The 19,366-nt window shown below is 38.9% G+C and overlaps 1 pseudogene; it reads left to right on the plus strand.

Annotated features, from left to right (window-relative positions):
- The first annotated feature begins 536 nt into the window (after positions 1-536).
- On the plus strand, positions 537-7,178 carry LOC139942623 (putative nuclease HARBI1; annotated as a pseudogene).
- Positions 7,179-19,366: the final 12,188 nt, after the last annotated feature.

Here is a 19,366-nt window from a genome sequence, read left to right on the forward strand (position 1 = left end):
CGCTATTAAACATCGCGCAGGCTGAATACGGGTTGTGTACCACTTGAAACTTTTCAGCAGCTGCGAGAGCGCGCCATTTATTACTAAGCTTTGCATACTATGTAACTGACATAGGCGCTACACACAGTGTGTTCAAGTGGTGTTTTTCTCAGGTAAATTTCAAGGTAATTACTCCGTAAACATTTCATAAATGTAGATCAGCCAATTATAGTACACTTTTTTTAACTTGCAGCCTCATTATTTCCTATCACTCGGTCTTTACATCATTAATTTCTTTCATGCCTGGCTCGGGATGAGCATGATGAGCCTGCAGGGCCCCTGCCATCACATGCCTGCCAGCTATGTAATTGTAAACGGCGTCTAGAGCTATTGTCTACGGTCTGCGGCTGCAGCTACGTCTACACAGGCCAAAAAGCAAATAAATTCGGCACGCTACGGCTTAGCTTTGGGCCCTCAAGTGTTGATTGAAATGTTATGTGTTCCGATCGCCTGCTCGTCGACGTCGTACGTTGTTTTTATTTTCAACAGACTGCGAGATGCTCGATTTATATGACACGATTATTGCTCTGGTGGCTGTAATTAAATTAATAATTATTCTCAATAATCAGCAATTGGTCAAAGTACAGAAACAAAGGGCTTTTATTCTGCAAGTTTGGAGTATTCACAGCAGACAGGAAAACGTAAGTATTGTGGCGAAAAGTGCCTTTTCCCCTGGGATCTTTGCTAAAAATAGAGCTGTCAAATAAAATGGTGTCCGAGAGTTCGAATTATTATTGTGCTTGAAACTTGCACATTTTTAGCAGTATTCACGATACAGTCTTTGACAATATTTACCTGTAATGCCAATGAATGTTTATTACTTTACCTCAAATGTTTACAGGAACAGTTGTTAATAATCCATGAGAGAATGTTCTAGAATTATCCAGCTGAGATCTCTTTGAGTTAATTAAGTATTCACAAGTTTCTGATGTATGTTGTTTAACGTTAAATTGTCTTTACACGTATATAAATTGCGTACGTAAAACAGCCTTTGTAAATGTACATGTAATTAGTACACACACAGAGTTCGTGAAATGTATAACATTTGTATGTGCACTTTGACCTTGCCATAGGAACACTACATGTAAACTTTATTACCCATGGTTTAGCATTGAGTATAAGCCACGCCTGCAAAGCATGTTTAGCCAATCGCGTAAGGTCGCTGGTCGCAAGCGTTTATTAGCATATCTGGTCGCAACCAGTTACTTTTGGTCGCAAGCGCTAATTTGCATTACAGTATCCAATAACTTTAGGTCGCGAGCTCATGCTGACTTACTAATTGCGACCTACCTAAATCTATAAAAGGCGAGCGTTTTACGGCTGCCGTTTGTTCTTTGTTCTTAGTTGTTAGTTCGTGACTTGGACACACCCGGTGAAGAAATAGGACGGTCGCCGCATATGTGACCACCGCTAGCCAGACATTTTACATGTACATGTAATTCTTCATCGTCATCCCCTAGATATTCCAACAGTTAATTAATTGTGTTTGACTGAATAAAGACCCTTCAATAGATAAAACCCTGTAGAAATGGAAGAATAATTTAAGAGAAGAGAGAATAAATGAGCAGATATTCCGGTTGAATTGAAAGTAAACCCTTACGCTTCGGAGTGAACAGTCTCTTAAGAGTTCTAGGGCCAATAACACTTTAGCCTGTAGTCAGCCTTTAGTCAGCCTTTAGTCGGCCTTCATATTTCGATCCGCCCTTTTTGGTCGGGTTTCTTTCGTGTTGTACTAAGCATGGTTCTCCGGATTGGTTCATTCGTTGCCGCGCATGGTCGAAGAGGCTGGGTGCCAGGACAAAACCGAAACAAATCTCACGAATCTGCATTGAATGAATGAATTAACTCACAGATTGATGTTTCGCAGGCGACCATGTGTCAACCACTGTTGTTACCAGACTTCATAGAAATCCATTTGACAGGTGACTCATTTGTTGAAAAAAATTAAATTTAAATGGAGAATATTTATAAAAAAGCAGTCACTTCCAAACGGCATGAGAATTATGGACAAGGCGGATGGGATCAAACGGAAGCTTTATAATTTGGAAACATTGGGTAGGGCTATAGGTTGGAAGGAGCCTGAAAGGTGTTTACTAATAACATTTTGGGGTTGGGGGCGGGGGCTTACACAAATAAAGTAAGCATGTGAAATCGATCCCAACCTCCCTACATTCTGGTCAGTGTATTGTGAGTGGTGTGTTGTCTGGTTTTGAGACAGGCCACCTGTTGGTTGGTGAAGTAGGTCGCTGTGGGACCACTTTAGGTTGAAAGTGGGTGGCGACCTCGGACTTACAATAAATCTCAGAATGGGGTATTTTTAGGAGTTTGTCTATTACAAAATTGACCCAAACTGGACGTAACAAACCCTAAAAATAACTTGACATGCTTCTGAAAGTGAAATAAGTTGAGAAAATAAATTAAGGAGTGAGGACGAATTTACCGTTTTTATTTAGTTTGTACGATATAGGGTTTCAGAGATATGGGATGTATGGAGGTTTGTTCCTAGTGCAGCGTGAACATGAACGGTCAGAAATTGTTGTTAAAATTTCGCAAAATGCAATAAGCCCAAAGTGACAATAAACAATACACTTATTGACGTTCACAATCACGTTTAGTGCTCCCGTAACACGCAGCCTATTGACCAGAAAGTTTACAGGACAAATTCAGACGAGACTAAACCAAAAAGAGGCCTACGCTGTTACCGCACCCCCCCCCCCCCGAAAAAAAACCTCAAACAGCGGTGGTAAAAAAAAAAAAACAGTAGATAGAGTAGATTTTTGGCACACAGCATGTTCCGAAAACTCGCTTTATTTAGTGTTGTAACAACGCTATGTATCGTGGGACGTGACGCTCCATAAATTGCGATGAATAAGTAATAGGCCCAAGATAGACTGGGTAAACTTTAAAAAAAAAAATCAACCCTGAAGACAAATTGTGTTAATTTATGGCATACAAGTATTTTAGGGGATATTGAGGGGTGCTGAGCTCGAATTTGCTGTATGCCAAGCCTAAAAATGTCCCATAATGCCTCAAAATACCAAATCAAATATGGCCGCCACAGTGCGTGCAAGCTTTGTGCGTGAACGGCGGGTATTGTAAACGGACAGCACCCACGCACTGCTGCACTGCCTTGTAACACCGCTTTCACAGTTCGACTCGGCCGCGGCTCGGCAGTTCGTCGATCTACATGTAGTAGGCTGGTGCGATGCGGCAGAAAAACAACAGTGAGTGCCGAACAGAAAATTTCATTTTTTGACGATGTTTTTTGAACTCACTTAACAAAAAAGAAATGCAAGCATTATGAATGTATATTGAGTGTGTGTGGAAAGTTTTGGTAGTATAGTACAAAAGAAACTTTAGTTATTGCTGGCTAACGGTCGTAAAACTTTCACCTATCAACGCTGATTTGAAAAATGTATAGCGTTAAGGAGGCCACAATATTAGACCCCTATAAGGCTCACGGGGGAGCCTTATAGTTTCTAGAAGTATGCATAAGGTACGTCGTCTTACCCAAAACGAGGTGGGCGCAGCCACTGCAAGTAGTGGCGGACGTGCGCAATAGTTTCATTTTGGGTTATGACGCCATGCATAAATATTAAGAGAGGCGTATAACACTGACACTCACCCACATTACATTTTGAAATATTTGTGTAAAGGACTTTCATCATCTAGCGGGGTGCCGCGCGAAGCGCTGCATCCCGCTAGTATTCCTTGAAGACAAAGAGAAGTTTGATGACCGGCAGCCCGCCCTCTGACGTTGTGGAGCGCAGTAGCCTGAAACATCACTGCTCAACGTAGCCTTGCTCAAGGCAGTCGAATTATTCACTCCGAAAAAAGACCGCCGCTGTATAAAAACCCACCCGTATTCACTGTGCGTAAAACCCACCCGTATTCACTGTGCGTAACATCGCACGACACGATGCCCCCGTACACTATCCGCATGCGGAGGCCGTCAGGCCGACAGCCTTGTAGGATCTGTGTTGAAGCCACTGACCTCATTACTATAATAAGCGAAGAGTTCCCACGGTCAGCTCATTACCATAATGCCCGCGAAAGACGAGACATGTTTACCTCACACACCACCACCACGGACGCATGATAGGGTCCAAAGGTCGTGATAAGGTAAGTGCGTGATTGGACGTCAAAATGAATAATTCATTTGCCTCACATCCTGTGTTGTCTGATAGGTCTGACGAACGATATACATATTCATGAGCTGCATACTAGCATATCCTCGAGCCCCCCCAATTTCGTCCACTATTGGAATTTTTTCAATACAACACATTAAAACGGGAAGATACCGATCCGACAAGGCTGTCGGCCTGACGGCCTCCGCATGCGGTTAGTGGTGTCCGAGTGCGATGACTTGTGTGAACAGTATTCGTGCGATGTGACAGTGTGTATACGGGTGGGTCATTCGGTGTGATCGCACACACCATGCACAGGGTATACGGCGGGTGGGTTTACAGCTGCGTCTTTTCGGAGCGAATAATGCGACTGCCTTGAGCAAGGCTATGCTCAACGGTGCGGACGCGCCCGTTACAGTATGGAGCCGCAAAAACAAATTAATCATGATAAAAATGGATGTTTATGTTTTCAAGACTATTATGCATGTAGTTAGTTGCTACAGTTAACTTGTTTAGATTCTTAGTGCTTAGTTGTATGGAAATTGTTAGGGAAAGGTGGGAGGGCAAATATTATTTAATTAAAGGAACATTAAAGATTAAAAATATTCATTGTCATGATTAAAAACGTTGAATTGTTCTTCCCTGTGTTTAAAGGGGAGTAAAAAGAGGCATAGAAACGAAAGACAACATGAATAAAAATTACAATTATTTGATTGTTTCTTTTGCTAACAAAAAGTTTCTGGCAGATATTTAATCCACCATAAACTCGACAAACCTGTAGAAGTCTTTTGGGATCTATTGGCCATCCCGGTCAAGAAAATAGTTTAAAAAACGATTACGCATTTTGCATGACAATGTCATTAATGCAAACAAATCAAAATGAAAATATATTTAATGCTCTAAACCGTAAATCAGTTTTATCTATTTCTCATCAAAAAATTTATTTCAGACAAATATTTCAAGTGGAATTTTTCTACTATCATCATCATTAGACTATTATGCAAGTTGTATGTAAATCTTTGATATTAACAGTTTTGTTCCTTAAAATACAAATTATGTCATGTACCTTTAAAATGTTTCAAACAATCGGTTTGTGCATTACTATTTTGGTATAGCATTGGAGGGGGAGGAAGGGCTCTTGTTGTAGAAACTGGGTGGGGGGGGAGTTTTCTGGCCCCTTTATGCCAGCGGCCACTATGTGCTTATTTAATTTGTTACAACCATCCAAACAAATGCGTAATTTACAATTTTGAAAACTTTTTTTTTTTTATATTTCACAAAAGGCCAATGTATGTATTATTATGAATAATCTATTTACGCTTTCCACATTTCAGAATCTTCCAAGAGAGCCCTACTGCAAACTGAAAGTCCATTTGTTGTTGGATTTGCTCAGAGACCAACAGCAATTGAAAAAACACTGTCGAGTGAAACAGGCCACCTTCATCAACCTGCTGACAGTGATCTCAACAGAAAGTCACCATGGCTGGGATGACCAAATCCAACTGTGCTTCTTGTTTTGGCTTGCGTGTGGATCAGCACACAGGGTAGTCTCTGCAGCAACAGGTATTCCAAGGTCAAGCACATGTGATAAAGTTCACAATGTATTGAAGAGAGTGTTGAATGGCATCAGAACCATCATTAAATTGCCGCAGCAGGAGGACATCCCTGTAATTTCCCCAGGGGTTTTGTCGATTGGCAAACACAGATTGTATCAACATGGCTGTGGGTAGCATAGATGGAACCCACATCAAGATGATTCCTCCCAACGCAAGACGCAAGGACTATATAAATCATAAACTGTTTTACTCCATAAATATGCAAGCAGTTTGTGACCATAGAGGAGTCTTCATGGATATATTTGCTGGGTATCCCGGCTCTGTTCATGACGCTCGTGTTCTCAAATGCAGCCCGCTATACAGCCAGAGGGACTATCCACCAGAAGGGTATTATATTGTTGGAAATTCAGCATACCCATGTCAGTCAAGACATTAGCTATTTTGACTCCATACAAGGCAGCCAACACACCAGTACAGGCCAGATATAACTATCATCTCAGCAGGGCTAGAACTATCATTGAAAGGACCTTCGGTCAGATGAAGACGAGATGGAGGAGTATCTTTACGAAGACACTGGAAGTAAGAAAAAAGACTTTTAAAACATATATATTGTTTAAGTAGGATGTGAAATTTTACAAGTGGAAAAACGATATATGGAAAGGTTTCTAATGAGTTGGTGTGCTTCTGAAAAGAACCATTGGTTACATAGGCCCTACAAATCGCGGTTTCGATCAATATACTCTGATCGTCTTCTGGAAAAAGCTTTCTGGAGGGTGCTAAATCTACTTTTACACTTATTTTTACAAGATCTTTCCATGATCTTTCCAAGGTCTGTACATGATCAATGGATGCACACTGAAAAAAGTGCAAAATGTGAGATAGATCAAGTAAAATCAGAGACAGACCTTATGATAAGGACTCACAGAAAACCAATCCATTAAATAATTAATGTACAGGTTTCCATGGGAGTGGGTCGAGAAGGGTGTGTGGCTACGCGTACGCACCTGATAAAAAAAAAAACACAATAACAAATCATAATAGGGCTGTCATCAAAGAACGAAATTCTATTCTCTAACATCTCAGTACAAAGTCTCCTAAGTAAATCCCACTATTCATTGGTTTCATTAATCACAGTTTTCCCAGGAATTTTATTTTTAAAATTCAAAAATGTAGGTAGTAATACACAATTGTTTGTATCCATTTAGATTTCTCCTGTTCTGGCACCGAAAGTAGCTGTTGCATGTGCGATTATGCATAACGTGTGTATAATATCTGGTGATGAGTGGGGAGAGGAGGTAGAAGATGATGAAGATTATCCTCCGAATGAACAACCTGACATTCAGCCGATTAATCAAGAGAGAGATCATGTATCTGCAGAACCACTCAGCAAATTGCTGCTCAAATATCTGCACCAGTGGATATGGTTCAGCAGCTGCATGAGCACGACTATATTTGAGCGTTGGAAAAGGTAGTACTCATCTCGCCATTAACATGTAAACAAAGATGGGCACGACTATATTTGAGCGTTGGAAAAGGTAGTACTCATCTCGCCATTAACATGTAAACAAAGATTGGCACCATGTTTAAGAAGTTGCTGCTAGAGTTTTAAAATCCATCTGCCAAATGTTTTCCCCACTTTTTGTCAAGTTCATAAATCTCAGAGTTTCTTTTAAACCTTTGCTCAAAGCAGTCAAGAGCTGTGGCCATCAGGATTCACCACAGGGTGCATTATCATAATCACAGTGAGCACAAGATAGGGTGTTTTTATTGCCACTTCTATCAAATTTCCCATCAGTATGTAATATTCTTATAATGTGGAATGGTTTTCAACTGGGGTCCATTTACAATCGCTAATATATTGTTAACGATCAAACTTGGTGTATCTTAACATGTGGATTTACATGTAAAAGATAATACAATGACACAATACAATGGGTTTTTATGTAGCGCCATTTCATAAACAAACGTCTGAAAATGTTGGGTGAAATAAGGGTGAAAATGACCTTTCTCTAAAACTACATTATGACGCAAGAGAACATGACAACATCCACAAGTTCAAGCAATGTCATTTCTTTAAAGTCTATCATAAATAACATCTAAACCAAATATTTAGCAACTTGTTTGAAATATCATTTTACAAACTGGAAATACCGTTCTTTTATACTATTATAAGTTATCACACAAGCGCAAGTGGAATACATATGATTGGTGGATTTTATAGCGCGTACTGGAAGATAATATAAATCATACCCTTCTTTTACTATAACTACTATTACTAATATTATTTCCTTCAAGTAGGCTTAAATCTCTGATTCTGATTGGTCGATCCAAAGCAACAAGAGTGTGATATAAACCAGATGCGCTGTACTTTGTCACAAGCGCGCATGTAATAGCATATTTATCTTCAAGCAGACTTGGCGCACAGTTGGAGCATATGGGACGTGCATTATGGGTTTATATCACACTCATGATGATATGGATCGACCAATCAGAATCAAGGATTCAAGCCTACTTAAAGAGAATTATGATTATGATTGTTTTTAATTTAAAATGAGTAGGGTAGATTGCCTTAGGTATTAAACCAAACTGGAGCTTCCTCAGATTTTAATTTCTAATTTAATTATTTATAACTATTTATAATTGTTATTTATAACTTATTTAATTATAACCAATTATGTACATATATTTCAGGTGTCACTCTGCTATTTAAATATAAGTTATGCCCCGTTTGTGCTTGTTTTGCCTGTAATTTGTAATTTTTAACTTATTGAACAATGCACATCAGAAACGAATCTTGTATTAACTTTTCATTACTTTTTATCTCGACTGCCGCGACCAGTCGCCCCATGAGAGCCTGGTTTTGGCTAAGAATTCGCCCCTCTTGGGCCCTTAACATAACGCTTTGCTCCTTGATAAGTTGAGCAATTGCATCGTTTGCATTTTTTTTTTTCTTTTTTGATGGGGGACTTAGACCGATTGGAGTTGTAGATGGGTCAGATTGGCACGGTGTATCTTCTTCAAATGACTCCAATGAAGAAACCAAACAGGGTGGAGCAATTATCGGTCTACCTCCCATAACTCTGTCCGATTCCTTGAAATAGGTCCAAGAAATCGGTGTCTCCTCTCCGCCCTCTGTTCCCTTCCCAGTCGGTGGGTGCTTCAAGTCCTTTTCACAGAGTGGAAAGTTTATTTTTATGACCAAAACCTATTCTTACTACATTTCTTTTTGTATATATCTTGAAACATCCTTCTTGTTTAAAGTCAAATCGAGTCTTCAATATTCGTCCTTTTTGTTATTTCTTTTGGTCACTATTCATCCTTTTCTTCCCAATTTACACATGCTTTTAGGGCCAATTGACCCATTTCACCTGACGTCATTATCAAAGAACACTTGAGTGTGCCATACTGGTGGGCAATTTCACTGTGCATTTTCATATAACTCTATGCTGTGCGTTATACAGTGAAATGCACATTTTAGGCGATGTGGCGTAAACCTAACTGCCCACCAACATGGTGAGTGTGTGAGGCTAGTGCACGGGGTCAATATACCGACCGTTGCAATCACACATTCAAATATAATGCTGATTAAAACTATAAAAACATCCCCTAAAAGACATGCTCTTTGCATGATATAACTGCAATGTGCGGTATAAACAAAGATAGTGTAAGCTGGTGATTTGGCTTTTACCCCACGCACTTCCCCCAATCTCACAAGCACCCATCCTAAATAAATTTATGCCCCACCCAGACACCAGTAGACTGGTTGTCTGGACCATGTCTGGGACTTGACAACTTTATAACCTTTATGACCAAGTCTGTCCCCACAACTTAAGTATAAAATGCCCCTATGTTCCATCTTTTCCTTTCTCTATGGTTTATTCTTCTCTGTTCTGTGCTTATAGACAGACCCTCCTGGTTGGCCCAGTGCAAAATCTCGCACTGTGGCCCGATCCAGTGTTTCTTCCTTTCCTGCTACCTCTCGACTGGTAGGCCTACTCATCTTTGTAAAGCAACACAGTGATAATATACCACTCTGTATCTACAGTGTAGGAGAATCTACACTTGAGTTTTATTTATTTATTTGTTCTACTGGCCAGTATACCGGTATACAAGTGACACCCATTTTAAGTGTTACAATAGTAACGATACATCAGAAATGAAAATGGGAAATTTACCTTTTACTTCTGGGATAAGTTGGTCCATTTTTTGCGTGCTTGCTCCGCAGTCACCTTGCCAAGAAGGTCCATCTCCTTTAGTATTATTCTGCGTAACATAATCAATGCAAATACAAAATTAAATGTCTGTAAACATTGAATTAATGTTAGCCTTCGAGAAAGACTCTGCTAAGGTCGAAACGTCAGGCCATTAACTATTTTTTGCATTTATACCCTCGGTCCATTTGGTTGGTAGGTTGTTTGCAATAGCTTATTTTATTTTCTCAATAGTTATAAAGATGTAAAACAGTTTATAGGACTAATGTACAAGTAAAAGTAAAAGTAAATCAGATGTACATTTGAAACGTATCTAAAGCCAGTATTAAACAAATTGGCCCAGGTTTAAACATGTTCACGGCAATTGGAAACTGTTACGGGTGTCTGCGAACACTTTTTAAAACATCTTTCAAATATTCAGAACATCTTTTTAGCGCTTTGCATCCTTTGGAAAAGGCGCTTTATAAATTAGGTTATTATTATTATTATTATCATTATTAACAACAAAACCTTAAAAACCTACATGAAAGCATCGCGGGAAGCCCCTCGTTGCCAGTTTTAAACGGAGGTTCTCATTTCAGTTCAAAAAGAAATAAAGTAACTCAAAACACCAAAAAAAAAAACATGTTAAGAATTGTTAGATCTATAACCCTACATACAAATGTATCTCTAAAATAATGCCATCGTTGAATAATAATTCATTATTCAACAGCAAGTACATGCACATATCGATTGCAGTCCCAGCTCTGGGGGTTTGGGATTTTAAAGTAGTAAAAATCAGGACACGCACAGGGATGTACAAAAACTGTGGCTGTACCATGGAGGTAGACATTTCTAAGGTCAATTTCTACCTCCATGGTTGTACAGTGTTGTCCGTGCCTAACATACCCGTATTTGGCCGGCCAGGAATATGATGAAAAGCCCCATATGCTGGGCCGGGAGATGATTTTCTTTGGAAGGCCCAACAAAAATAGTTCACCCCTTCTCCTCGTCCTACCTACAATTATGAGGTTCATTTCGCTATAGGATGTATACATGTAGCTACCTACTATGAGTAACCACCCACCCCTATCTAACGTTGACTGAAACATCTCAACCATGATTCATGAACCAATAAATTATATGTTCCATGTCTCAACAGACAACCAATCCATACACCATTTACTACTAACTAACGACCAGATGACACATATTTATTTTTAGGTTCACTACTGTACTACTTACAAACTTATACTGTACCTGTAGCCCTCTCGGAAAAATATATGTATCCGGCCACCACTTTTTTCGTTCATCATTCATGATGAAATATTTTTGTTAAAAAAATACTTTTTCTGCACAGAATTCAAACCGATTGTTATGCTTTAATGCTTTTGTTAGGGGGTCCATACTCGACAAGCTTTGCTTTTTATGGGCCCCCTCCAATCCAACTCCATCACCTTGTGCTCTGTAGTGTAAGTTATTTTGCTTGTTTTCCGTAATTTTATATTTTGCCTTTGCTTGTAAATGTAGTAGTGTTACTCCATGTATTATCATTATTCCATTTGCTTGTAAAACATAGTTCTTTATTCACTGCTAATTGTTTTGTTTATTTGTTTGGATTGGGAAATAAAGCCAGTGAATTGAATTGAACTGTGGTGTTAGGTGTAGCACTGTCTGTTTATTACTGACGGACATGACACCTGACGGACTCAAGCCCCCAACTCGAACATTTTTGTTTGTCGAACTGAGTGAAAAAAGTGGTGAGGGGATAGGCCTACGGAAACTTGTTCAAAACACGCTCTTTAATTTCAAAAGATTTGTTGACAAACCTTACATTTATGAGTTTCTACTTGAATTCCTGCAGCTGTCACTGAATTTTCGGTTGCCATTTTGTATGAATTTCGCGGTGTGGTGTTGAGAGCCGAAAGAAGGCGAGCGAGCTAGACAACAACTTTCACGGCTAGGTTTTGATGACGTTGAAGCCATAGCCGTAGCGCTAGACGTCATTTCGGACAGCTCTTCAAATAGGCCGATGCTGACAATAGACGCCCGTTTCGGACACAGCCTTAGTTGTATGTACAATAAAACTGAATGTCAGTGTTAATTTAGTTCCTTTTTACACCACTGAACAATCCTGAAGTTGTAATTTGTTTTCTCAGCGCGTTCTAAGTCATGTACTGTCTTGTTCTTTACTGTAATTGTCCAGTTGTTGACGTGTGATTGTCAATGGTTGTGGCAATTAACACTTTGTATAATTTCCTTGGCGTGTACACTACGGTGACAGGGCATAAACTCAATGCTTCGTTTCTTGAGCTAGGCTCCTCTTTTCTTTTGAAAGAGTAAAGGAAATTGTATAAAATCTGTAACTAATAACATCTTTTAGCTCACCAGTACCTTCATCTGAAAAATCCTCCACGAACTGGATAAAGTAGGCATATACATCAACCTCCAGTTTGTGTCGATTGCCACCTTCAAAAGGTTCATCCATGTCATCAATGAAATCATTTGCATGAACACGTTTCCACTGCACATCAAAGATCTCCCAGCTTCATAGTTAGACTTGAAGAAGTCTAACATACCACATAGTTTAAGACTGTCCATAAACTGATGTAGCTCGGCATTGACCTTTAAAACAAGGTCATGTACAGCCAACGCTACCACAATATCATGGCGGTCTCTCAATGAGTATCTGACCTTGGGAGTCACCCCACATGTGACTAGCATATCCATGATCTCCTCGCTCTTTATAGTAGGGAGTCTACGGTAGGATCATCTACTGATCTCATGAGCTGTGGGTGTGTTAACAACAAATAATTTAAGTCTAAACATTTTTAGTCAGCGTTTAAAAAGGATAACTATGATCAAGCAAGCACATTTTGCTAGAAGGGTTGCAGAAATACAATGTATTTATGTTTTCATGCTGCCCCTTATCATTTTTACACAATAATTCAGTTGGAAAAAAGGTTGTTCATTCCTTATTTTAAAATGATTCTGCTTTCTTTAACAATAAGTCTTCAGAAAAGCCAACATAGACCACTTGTTGACATGGCTGGATTTTCAACAGTTTTGTAATTGTAGTGTGTAACAACTAGTTTGTGTGACACCACATTCCAACACATTCCTTATTATGACAATTATGACGAATAAGAAATGTAGAATTATTACATGACCATCTTACAACGTCCATACGACGTTATTAATTTACGTTTGATTCTTGTCGCCAATCTGACATTGTATTTTAGTCACTTTTTGGTAATCTGACGTCGCGACTCAAAATCAACCATGATATGACGTCAGAAATACGTCGTGTGCCTGCTGGGATGTGATCATACTGGACATGGGAAATGCAACTCGGGCTCCCTGCTGCCATGAACTAGAGACATTGCAAGCACTTGGCCAGCAATTATAAACTCTTCCTTCATAAGGACACCGGTGTTATGTGTGATGGCCTTGCACTGATCTCATGTAAACATGGAACTCCCTGATCGACGGCTGGCTCCCCCCGGAAGGTCACTTTGAGCGCCTTACATGGATTCAAAGCTCCCCTTCTTGAAGACTCGGAGAGTGTCCTGCCATATGGCATTGCGGCGAATCCTGAGTTGTGTGCATGGTGTTTCAGCCTCTACATTTATGTGATCCATCTTCAATATTTGCAGGTGTGTTTTAATTTCTTACATGTTTTGATTCAGATATCAATATAAACCACAAGGGAAACTGACTGGGTAAATTTGTAAATGATTTTGGGGTTGAACAAAGAATTGACTAGAGTGGGATTCGAACCAACGACCTCCGGATTAACGTGCCGGCGCTCTACCAACTGAGCTATCTAGCCCTATATTGGCGGTGTCCCTATTTTGTCAATATCTTTGTTCGGGGGTGCCAGTCAGAAGCCATACAACCGTTAACTGCCGTGTAGCCAGGGATCACACCGAAATTACGATACAACCTGGGAAGCGGCAGCTAGGGGATCACCCTAAGGGGATGGGGATTTCACTTTGTTGTTGAGTCGGTTACACACCTATGTTTTGACACCCCTATCACTAATCATGTATTTTCCTAATCCTAATGTTAATCCTTACCCTAATCCTAATCCTAATCCCTAACCCCCACGTTTATTTAAAAATAAAGTTAGTGGTTTTTTATTGCTTTATAATCTGTGTTTACCCTGTGGTGCGTTTCCTCTTAGAAGACCTAGACGTCTCTGCTTCCACTGTTCGTTCTTCAGGAACATCATCATCACTGCCATCTATGACAATTAGTTCTGAGTAGATGCTTCAAAGAAATGGTACACTTAGTAGCATACAAGGTATGTCACCTTCAAAAAGATAAAGAAACAATAGGTCTGGTTGGCATATCAAAAACGATTATACCCTACTAAACTGTGCGAAAATCCATTTATGCTATCTTTTTAGTATATGCACATTGACAGTGCATGAAATGATTATTTCTGTAGAAATGATAAAGAAAGATCCAAATGAAACAAATAGATTCCACCTATTAAAAACCAACACTGAATTGCAATCATTAACATTTTCATTGTGAGGGAACAGCAAGTAAAATTTTGCAGCAATACCACAAAGAAACACTCTTTTGGGTTGTAAAATAACCATTCCAATCATTAGGCTCAAGTTGTCCTCAAGAGGATTGTATACATGTATTATTGAATAATATGAAACTGCGTCACATCTCATCACTTACTCTTTTGGATCTCTGGCTGTAGTCGATGACGCAACTGGGACAGAAAGTGTGTCATCACCCTCAATTTCTGGTGTGGGACCTTTTGAAGAGTGTGACTTGATTGACACGATGCCGGAGTCGTGAAGACGTCGCCTTCTTGTCACGTCCTAATTGATTTTAATCCAAAAACATTTATTACTTTTGTTACACATGCCAGTTGGTTAAGTTTCATTTCAACAAAAAAAGAGCTGATTATTATTATAGGAAAAGACAGTGGCAACACAAATTTATCTGCAGGATAGTGTTAATTTCAACAACCACACTCCAAAAATGCATTTACAATTTTTAAAACCTTTTGGGTTACACTCTTATCACAATTGTGGTGACTGGCAAAACTTGTTTTCAGACACCTATATGTAGATTGTGTGTGCCCTGTTCAAATCATAGTGCTTATTAGGAGACGATTCCTTTTTCTTTAAAATTGCTTTGGGTTTGAGCAAATTTGTTGTGCATCAAAGCAGATCGGCAGTAGGGAACATGCAATGTGCATATTTTGTGAAACAAATCACGACATTGCATACGAACCCCACCCCACCCCCTTTTTAGCGTTAATGGAAGTCCATAGGTTTTATGGTATGCTTTATTTTCTCCCCATCAGGACTCTACCGTGCTACACCCAAGTCATTGGTCATTACCTGTTGTTCTCGAAATGCCTTGATGCATGCTTGTAATCCCATGTCTTGAGATGTCTCTTGTCTAAAGAAGGGGAACAAAAATAAAAAAAATAAACAGTCAGACAGTTGTTTCCCAACATCAATTCAGTGTCCTACTCATCAATCATGGTATTGTTAATGTTAGTTGTTAATGTCGTTGCTGGGTACTTTCTGTCACAGTGCAATCGCTCGATTGATTTGCAATTATTACCAACCCCAATATGGTTGCGCGATCGACTGATGGAAGCTCGATCAATGGATCAACTCAACCTAAGGTAGTGTAAATGATAGATCACAACACCCCAAATTCAGTTACTTTCCTACATTCCTACAGTTCAGTGTTACACGACAGCCATAGCAACTCAAATATCATGAAATATAGGGTTACCACAATTAGGAATAACAATTAAGAATTAACTTGTGAAATTTCTAGCATGTCTAGATTTAGAACTCATCCGTGACCATAGTCACTCTTTCATATTAAAAAAGCACCTGTAGGCTAACGACTAACTAGATCTTCTTTAGTGCGACTCTGCTGGTTTATAAACGCTAAACAATTTAAATGCCCCTGGAATTCGAACACATGACCCAGACCCACATAATCATACAGGGAAGTTGGCCTTGGATTTCCCCCCTTGATGCCCAGCGCCAGTATATCTATCGTGAGCATGGTGAAGTAACTCATAACTATAATTGTTCTAGCTTCATTGACAATTTCGATTAAATAGTGAATCAATGAATGTGGTGAACACTAAAGCAATGTCAAATGATCAATAATACTCAAGTCAATGTGGTTCAAAATAATACAGAAATAGGGCATACAAATATTTGTTTTTACAAACTTACACTTTCTTTCTCCTTCTGACGACTCATGATTCCCGACGGACAGTTAAAAATATCAAAGATATGCTTACTACAGTCAAAAATCAACAGTGAACAGCAGGAAAACAGTCGGAAAACAAGTTCTAGTCACACCGATCACACTGTGGATTCCAGAATTTCTAGTAACGGTGTGCGCGCGAAGGAAAATTAGTCAGATCATATTAATATCCATCTGTACGTCTAGATTCCAGACTCGCTGCTACAACTCCCTAGTTCATTAGGAATTTAATTGAAAGGTATCGACAAAGTATGCAATAAAATTCACGACATTGCAAATAAATTTGCATACCTATGCGGACATATTCGCGAATTGTTTCACGACATTGCATATTTTGCGCACATACTCGCGAATTGTTTCACGCCATTTTATACGTCTGCGCACATATTCGCGAATCGTTTCCTGATATTGCATACGTGTGCGCACATATTCGCGAATTGTTTCACGACATTGCATCTGTGTGCGCACATATCCGCGAATTGTTTCACGATATTGCATTCGTGTGCGCACATATTTGCGAATTGTTTCACAACATTGCATACGTGTGCGCACATATTCGCGAACTGTTTCAGGGCATTGCATACGTGTGCGCACAGATATGCGAATTGTTTCACGATATTGCATACATGTGCGCACATATTCGCGAATTGTTTCACGACATTGCATACGTGTGCGCACATATATGCGAATTGTTTCATGACATTACATACGTGTGCGCACACGTTTGCGGTAAGTGATGTCCCTTCAGGGCCACCATACTCTAGTCTCCGGACGATGACTAGAGCAAGCTAGTCGAACGTTGAGACCAATCCAAGAACTGACTCTGTGGTAGTGCAGTTAATTACAGTCCGATAGGCTAAAGTACTAGTCCAAGCCAATTTTCTATACCTTCCGCCCGGGTAGTAGTTAAAAAGCAGAACAGTTCTTTTCAGAACTGAGAAGTCTCCCGAACATCCGATAAATCTACTCCCGGTAGTAGAATAAAGAAAGACAGTTCTCTAAGAACAAACTCTGCAAACCATATATATGTATTGATACCTCACCACGCGTTGCCTCAAATCCTATACACGTATGATTTGCCTAATCATAGAATAACATCAAAATGATAAATCTTTGTTTTTGGAGAGACATTTTTATTTTCGGGAAGAGACACCAACGTCCTCGGGGACAACTTTAAAGAATGGGTCACTGGAGAAAACTTACCACGTGAGTGTAACAAATTCAAGCCACTAATTTGACATTTTGGTTTTTAAATAATTGTTTCCTTCAAAGCCAAACAATTTGTTAAGAGAAGTTACAACCCTATTACTCTGTCCTTCAAACTTTGTGATTGAGATATACGAATAGAAAAATGGAATTGTTTCCACAAATTAAAAGATAGAAAGGGATCACAATTATTGGATGCATTTGAATGTAATCACAAGATGAAATCTTTACTCTTTCGTTTCATAAGGCGAGGCCTTGTAAAAAGTAAAAAGCCAGATTTCACTGAATGAATAATTTATTCTGCAAAGACACATGAAGAATTTTTTTTTTAAATATTTGTTATACTGTGACATCTCATACGTTGGGTATAGACCATTTTACTTGTGACATTTCATGGTTAAAGGATAGCCACATAATGTTGACTTCTTGCATGTACTACTGGGTACTTATTTACACAGCTCAATAAAAGAAAACAAAATCCATGTTTTTGTGGATATTTCAGCATATGATTTTTACAGTTTCGGTTTGAAGAAAAGTGGGTTAAATTGTGCAATAATGATATAATACAACTTGTCTGCCAGGAAATCCGCTGAACTGCCCAATGTCTTTTTCTTTGTACACGGTACATGGCACATAAGCTAAATGCGATTCATCATTTTCATCAAAGCAGTTGATGTGTTAATCACTAGGTTTACCTTTTGATGATGCTTTTAAGTGATTTGTTATTTACCTGTACCTTTATAGGAAAAAGGACATCCTACCGTTTCTAAAGAATAACCAAACAATGAAGATGACCTGGCAGACAGTGAGGACAAAGGTCTTCAACGAACAGGAGGCTGCAAAAAAAAAAACACACTGAGGAAACAAATTTCCCGGCTACAGGAATAATCAGGAAGGCAACTTTTAAGTGGGTCAGCTATTTTTTTTTTTTTTTTTTTTTTTTCTGTAGACGTGTTGTAGTGTTGGTAAGGTTTTAGTCAATTTTATTGATCAACCTGTACTCCAGGAATATTAGAAGTTTATTGGTGAACCTGTACTCCAGGAATATGAGACGTGTTTTGATGAATCTGGTCTCCATGAAATTTAGAAGTTCATTGATGAATCTGGTCTCCATAAATATTAGGAGTTTATTGGTGAACCTGTACTCTAGGAATATAAGAAGTTTTTTTGATGAATCTGGACTCCAGGAATATTAGAAGTTTATTGGTGAACCTGTACTCCAGGAATAGACATATTTTGATAAATCTGGTCTCCATGAATGTTAGAAATGTATTGACGAATCTGGTCTCCATTAGAAGTTCATTAACGAATCTGGACTAAAGGAATTATTAGAAGTTTATTGGTGAACCTGTACTCTAGGAATATAAGAAGTTTTTTTGATGAATCTGGACTCCAGGAATATTAGAAGTTTATTAGTGAACCTGTACTCAAGGAATATTAAAAGTTTATTGACGAATCTGGACTCGAGGAATATAAGTATTTTATTGGTGAACCTGTACTTAAGGAATATAAGAAGTTTTCTTGACGAATCTGGACTCGAGGAAATTGGAAGTTTATTGCTGAACCTGTACTCCAGGAAATTTATAAGTTTATTGACGAATCTGGACTCCATGAATTTTTTAGGTTAATTGTCAAATCTGGACTCCAGGAATATTAGAAGTGTAATGATGAACCTGTACTCCAGGAATATTAGAAGTGTAATGATGAACCTGTACTCCAGGAATATTAGAAGTTTATTGATGAACCTGTACTCCAGGATTAGTAGAAGTTTTTTGATGTATCTGGACTCGAGGAATATTATAAGTTTATTTTTGAATCTGGACTCTAGGAATTTTTGAAGTTTATTGACGAATATGGACTCCATGTTTTTTAGAACTTAATTGTCAAGTCTGGACTCCAGGAATATTAGAAGTTTATTGGTGAACCTGTTCTTCAAGAATATTAGAAGTTTATTGACGAATCTGGACTCCATGAATTT

This window comes from Asterias amurensis, chromosome 10 (assembly GCF_032118995.1).
Source record: "Asterias amurensis chromosome 10, ASM3211899v1".
NCBI classification, from domain to species: domain Eukaryota; kingdom Metazoa; phylum Echinodermata; class Asteroidea; order Forcipulatida; family Asteriidae; genus Asterias; species Asterias amurensis.